This window comes from Mustela putorius, unplaced genomic scaffold (assembly GCF_011764305.1).
Source record: "Mustela putorius furo isolate JIRA1106 unplaced genomic scaffold, ASM1176430v1.1 tig00000743_pilon_pilon_pilon, whole genome shotgun sequence".
Taxonomy (NCBI): Eukaryota; Metazoa; Chordata; class Mammalia; order Carnivora; family Mustelidae; genus Mustela; species Mustela putorius.
Genome location: NW_025421464.1, coordinates 2,529,385 through 2,536,559, shown reverse-complemented (window position 1 = coordinate 2,536,559; position 7,175 = coordinate 2,529,385).

Below are 7,175 nucleotides of genomic sequence, written 5' to 3'. Positions count from 1 at the left end.
GGGAGCCTGATGAGGGGCTCAATCCCAGGATTGAGGACCAGGACCCCGGGACCCCGGGATCATGCCCTAAGCCAAAGGCAGAAGCTCAACAACTGAGCCACCCAAGTGCCCCAAGGGATGTATTTCTTTCTGATCAGGTAAATTCTAATCCTCCTTTGAGTTCCAATAAACAATTAACTTCTCATTCCCTGGAACACATATATTTAGGCTCTGAGCTACCTGATTCAGGGACCACATTTATCCCCACAGAAGGTGCTTAATAAACGTTTGTTCCCTTGAAACCCTGGCTTATTATCTATCTTTCTCTCATTTTCAGACAAACCATAAAACATTGGTAAGCCTTCCTTTATTTTTGGAAGCTCAGGTTCCTCCTGAGGAAGGTAGGATGGTTAAGGGAAGGTCAACAGCCAGATCTCATTCTTCCATCAGCCTGCTGAGTGACCCTGTGCAAATATTTTCCCCCAGTCTGGGCACTGGCTTCTAGCACTATCAAACGAGGAAGACGGTACAGCATGGGACGGGGCCAAAATCCTTGGTGTCTTTTCCACTCCCTTCTCTCATGCAGGATCTATCAGCACCTCTGACAGTTTTTCCTTCAACTCTGATCCCAAATCTGACCCTTACCACCCTCTGGTTGCTGGTGCCCAGTGCAAGCTACCGTCCTTACTCCGCTAGACTCTTGTACCAACCCCACGTACAGGGCTCCCAGCTTCCAACCTTGACGACTTCTGTCTCCTCTTCCAGAGCAGACTGATCTTTGTTCAAAGCCCTCCCATGGTTTCCCATCTCACTCAGTGCAAAAGCCAAAGTCCTTCCTATGACCCACAAGAGCCCCGATGACCTTGACCCAATCCCACCTTCTACTGTTTCAGCTCTCACTACTGTGACCTCTGCTTGTCCTTGGACTTGCCAAGCACATTCTGACCTTAATCTCTGTGGTTCCTTTCCCCTCTACCTGGAATTCTTCCCCCATTCTCATGGCTCCTTTCTTCACTTTTTTCAGGTCTTTGTTCAGAAAACACTTTATATTAGAAATTCCTTTCCTCACCTGCCTGTCAAAGAGCAAGCGTCCACCGTCCACCTCCAGCACTCCCCATCTTCCCTTACCATCATCCAATGTGCTATGTATTTACTCATTTATTCCTCCTGCCTGACCAGAATGTAAGCTCCTACATAGCTCACCTATGTTTTGACTGCTGCTGTATTTTGTTCACTGTCCACCTACAATAGGGCCTAGCTCATAACAGGTGCTCAGTAAATATTTGTTGGTCGGTCAGGGAACACGGGCTTGGAACTTAGCTCTAGCAATGATCCTTTCTATGGCTTGGATTCCTCCCTTAAAAAAAGCTCCGAATTTTTTCCTCCCTTCCTAAAACTTTAACTTTTCCTGTGAAATGGTGAAATGGTACAGGAAACACATGATATAGAGAGCTGCCTGGCTGACAGTACAGAGGCCCTGTGGCTTAGGGCACTCAGCCCTGACACCTGAATGACCGGCCACAAGTTTCCCTGGCCCTTTTAGTACCTGCCTCAGAAACTTCCTGAAGGTTACAAAAAAGCCACGTGGAAAGTGCTTGTCACACAGTGTCGGATACAGTAATAGTAACTGTTGTTGAGGGGCTAGAGAAGGATTCTACTTCCCAGATTTGCTCTGGATCTGGACTCTGCCTTCTCTTTTGTTTTGGGATAAACAGACCTGTCCTTATCTCCTCTGGGCAGTCCCTCTCCCACCAGGCTTCAGGAAGTCCTTAGATACAGCCTGCAGATAACCCTGCCTGCAGGCTGGGCTTGGGAAAGTGGTTGCTCAGACATGCTGACCTGGGGAGTAGTGAGAAAAGGTAGAGTAACAAGCCTGAGACCCCACGGCTTCCCCCTTGATTATTATGTTGATGCCCGTGGCCAGTTAGAGGTGGACTACTTAGTCTGCTTAACTTCCATTCACTTTTCAGGTCTACCCACAGCTGGCTTACCCCCACCAGACCTTGCCCCACACTGAACCTGCTCGCCACCACCCCCTCCTTCCTAGCTTGGTACTGCCCTTCAGCAACTCTTCCAATCCAGTGTGTCTGCCGCGTTAGATTGTGAACTGCATGGGGGCAAAGCTGTAATCTGTCTTGTTCACCGCTGTGGTCTTAGCACCTAGCACAGAACCTGGCGTCTAGAAGGCGGTCAAAGAGTATGGACGGCGGGAGGGCCGAATGGACTTTTCCACCTTGTAGATAAGCAAGTGGTCTAGAAGAGAAAGTTTCCTTGGCAGCCCCTCCCAGGTTACACCCAGGTCGCATCTCAGCACCCTGTGGCGATTTGCATGACCCTCCTAAAGCCCGGCTAGGCCAGGCATTCATTTTATAATTGTCCTGAGGAGAAAAACAAAACAGACAATAGAGATCCGAGGTCTCATTTTCTCAGGCAAAGAGATTCCTACCTTGAATTTGAAATAAGGGGTGAGATTTCCCCAAAGGTGGAGGCATTATCGCCCCCACCCTCAAAACTGGGGACGGCCCAAAGGGCCCTTTAAAAAACAAATTTCTAGAGGAGGCAGTTTAAAAGTCCATTGGAGCTTAGACCGAGAATCTTCGAAAGGTTTAACCTCTACCTTAGGAATTCCACTTCCAGAGTTTGTCAAAGAAAAATCTTGAGATTGAGGGAGATTTTTGAACACCTAATCAAGTGCTTCACTGCCTCCCATAGAAAAATCAGAGAATTAGGATTCTCCTAGGAGTCCAACAGAGGGCTGTTTACATGAATGTGCAGATACAGGATAGAAAATTAAAAGAGGAATTGACTCCTCTCCCCATGGCTTCCAGCAAACTCAGAGCCAATTTGAAAACCAATCAATAATCTCTCCACTGCTCCATATGTTGGTGAGTTTGCACCCTATCTGATCCTGATTTTTTTTTTTTAATCTTCCTACTTTAAGTGGCTCATTTCTTCAGCCGGTAGCAGCCTCCCAATAGGGGAGTTTTTGTCCAGTTCACTGCTCTGTCCCAGCACCCAGCATGATGCTCAGTAAAGACATGTTGCATGAATGGACAAACATATCCACAGGGTTGACGTCGTGGGCAATTTGGCAGCTCCTACACAAACGAAAGGTACCAACCCGGCAATTCCATTCTAAGACCCAGTAACGCCATTCATAAGATACCTGTATACATGGATACCTGTGTATGTGAAAAGGCAAGAAGCTAAATGTTGATGCATACAGAAGTCCATGGTTCGAAGCAAAAATGTTAACAGAGAAGAAGTGTAGGCCACTCTAGAATGATCCAGAGAGCGTACTTAAGAAGTTCCAATCTCACTCTGGCTCCTAACCAGTGTGCGACCTCAAATAGAACCTTTCCTCTATCTGCTCCAACCCCCCCTCCCACAAAAAAACAAGGATAAGCGTTAAGACCTCCTGGGGGGCTTACTGAGAGGATTAAGGAAGAAAAATGCATGTAAATGCCCAGTACTTCTGGAGTTAGTACTCAGATATATTAAAATAGAAATTGATTTCCCTTGTGACAGGATGGGAATAAAGATCATTTAACTTCTTTTGACCCCTTTAAAAATATGTAAGTAAACTCAAATTTACGAAAGAGTTGCAAAAAAACACCCGTATACTCTACCCAGAGTCAGTAACTGTTAACCTTCACCATGTTTGCATGTTTGTGCTATTTACCGCCTCTTTTTTTTTTCTTGAACTATTTTATCCCCCTTTACCTTAAATACTTCCAGCATGTAATTCTAAAGAACAAAGACATTCTCCCACATAAGCAAAGTACAATGATCAAATTCAGGAAAGTGAACATTGATACAATATTATTATCTAGTTTACGGTCATGTTTAAATTTCATCAACTGTCCCAATAATGGGGTACCTGGGCGGCTCAGTCAGTTGAGCATCTGCCTTTGGCTCAAGTTGTGATCCTGGGTTCCTGGGATCAAGTCCTGCTTGGCAGGAGAGTCTGCTGCTCTCTCTCCCTCTGCCTCTCCCCATTCATCTTACACTCTCTCTCGCTCTCTCAAATAAATAAATAAAATCTTTTTTTAAAAAATTGCCCCAATAATGTCCTTTTAAAAAATTTAGGTTAAAGAGGCGCCTCGGTGGCTCAGTGGGTTAAAGCCTCTGCCCTTGGCTCAGGTCATGATCTCAGGATCCTGGAATCAAGCCCCACATCGGGCTCTCTGCTCAGCGGGGAGCCTGCTTCCTCCTCTCTCTCTGCCTGCCTCTCTGTCTACTTGTGATCTCTGTCTATCAAATAAATAAATAAAATCTTTTAAAAAATTGTGGTTAAAAAAAAAATAAAACCCACATAACATAATATTTACTGTCTTAACCATTTCCAAGCATACAATTCAGTAGTGTTAAGCATATTCATGTTGTTGTGCCAGTAATATATTCTACGGCAATTGCTCACCTCCAACCAAGACCATACACTGCATTTAGTTATCTTGTCTTAGTTTCTTTTAATCTGGAACAATTCCCCAGCCTTCTTTTGTTGATGACTTTTATGACATAGGTATTTTGAAAAGTGTAGGCCAAGTGTAATTTTGCCTTTATCTATGTGCTTTTATAACAAAGGAGCTAGTATTGTAGGTATGATGAGGGTAATAATAAATGGAAACACGAAAATGTTCATAGTATTATCCACCCCCCCACACCCCCATGTTTGGTGGGAGGAGGATCTGGAATCTATTGCTTCTGTTATAATGCCCTGGGGCAACACACCGGATCCTGGGGGGGGTGTTGATGGAAACGTTCTGCATCTCATCTCAATCTCAGTATATCATCTATGTCAGTACCTCGCTTTGCAAGATGAGATCTGTATATCGAGGTATCTATTATTTCTTACAACTGTACACGAATCTACAATTATCTCAAAATTAAACACTGAATTTTTTTAAATGCTTTTTGGCATTTCAGAGCATGAAGGGTCAACCTTTCTCCGGGGAAGATCCTGGCCCCTTCGTGAAATTCCCAGCGGGAATCCTCGTGCTTGAGAAAGGACTTCTTAATGAGCTCCTTTCACTTGCAGGGGTGGGGGAAGGGGGGCCTCCTTTACCCTCCACAGGGACATTTTAAAGTGAATGAAGGGAGCAAGGTCCCTCATTAAGGCTGAAATGGGAGCTGCTGGGGGCGGGGGTTCTCTAGAAAGGAGGCCTGGCCCCAGGTCTGCATTTCCTGCGACAAAGTTATCGCATTAAGAGTAATCACCGCTCCTTCCTTCTTCGTAGAATGGACTGTGAAGAAAAACATTGGGAAGACTGTTTTTTAACCTATTGTTTTTGTTAACTGCTAAGTTCTTAATAAAATTGAAAAACTGTAGAGACTTCAGTAGGCAACCATGAGGATGGGTTACAGGCATTATACTTTCACTCAGTAGAATAGTATGCAGGGTCTTAGAAAAATGTTTGCCTAGCATTGATAGTTGAAGCCAAGAATGGGGTTGCCTGAGATTTTGAGGTTTCTTTTAGAGGACTTGGGATTGTCCTCGAGGTTGAGGAGTGCTGGTTTGGAAGGAGAGCAGGGTTATTCTTAAGAGCCTCATCTGGGGAAATGAACCTGCCACCAGACCCCCTCTTCAGGGTGAAATGCTAATTTCTGGTTGTTTTCTGAGAGATCAGTCATGGTCCCTAGTTAGGAAGGTTGGCCATTCTATTACAATTTATAAGCCAAATAGTCTGAACATAACATTCCTTAATCCTTCTAGGAATTTCATAAAGAAATAATTTTCATAAAGAAATAATTTTCATAAAGAAATAATCGGATGTAGGGGGGGAAATGCGTACAGGGATGCTTATTGCCATATTCTTTCTATAAGAATGAAAAATTGGAATAATAATAAGCATTTATTGAGCACTGACCATGGGCCAGTTGCTGTGCTAAGTGGTTTATGAGCCTTGTCTCATTTCATCCTTTCAAGTGGGTTCTATTATTGTCTCCGTTTTTACAAATGAAAAAAGAAATGGAGGCACAAAAAGCTAAGTAATTTGCCCAAGACAACATTATTAGTAAGTGAGAGAGACAGATGTGCAAATGACAGCAATAACACAATGTGATAAACATTAAAACAGAAATAATATAGGCAACAATAGGTAGACGGTGCCAAGTATTATCATTATACCTGTTGTCTGTTTGGAAGCTTCAGATAAAACTGAGCACATGGTGAGCATCTAAAAATGGTTGTTATTATACACTTCAAACTCGAATGTGCCCGGGAGTCACCTTGTTAAAAATGCAGATCCTGAATCAGCAGGTCTGGGTGGGTGGGTGGTACACGTACTCTACATTTCTAACAAATTCCCAGATGGTGTCCATGTCCTTCAAGGACCACACTCTATCAGAGATTAAATAGGTTGGGGAAGGAGGAAAGCCCTGAATATGCCAAAACAAAACAAATCACAGAAGCCCCAAGGACCTGTCACATGGAAGAAAACTAGAAGGCTAGATAGTTGCTATGTTACTACTGTGTTGGACAGCAGCTTCTAGTCAATTTCTTTCTCTTTCCCTCTTTTCTGCCACATGGACCAATTCAGTTCCACAAATATTTATTGTGTGCTTCAGCACCAGTACTATGGGAGCAAAGAGGAAGGAAAATCCAGTGGTTTCCTCAAGGAATTTTTTTTTTGAACAGAAAAGTAGTTCTTTCTTTTCTCTCCCTCTCTCTCTCTCTCTCTCCTTTTTTAAAATTTTACTTATTTGACAGAGAGATCACAAGTAGGCAGGCAGAGAGAGAGGGGGAAGCAGACTCCCTGCTGAGCAGAGAGCCAGCCCAATTTCAGGATCCTGGGATCATGATCTCAGCCAAAGGCAGAGGCTTAACCCACTGAGCCACCCAGGTGCTCCAAGAAATTTTATTTCATTATTTATTTATTTATTTTTAAAAGATTTTATCTATTTATTTGACAGAGATCACAAGTAGGCAGAGAGGCAGGCAGAGAGAGAGAGAGAGAGAGAGAGAGGTGGAAGCAGGCTTCCTGCTGAGCAGAGAGCCCCATATGGGGCTCATTCCCAGGACCCTGGGATCATGACCTGAGCTGAAGGCCGAGGCTTTAACCCACTGAGCCGCCCAGGCGCCCCCCAAGAAATTTTTTTAAAGGAGTTTTTTTTAAGTTAAAAATAATTTAAAGGGGTGCCTGGGCGGCTCAGTGGGTTAAAACCTCTGCTTTAGACTTGGGTCATAATCCCAGGGT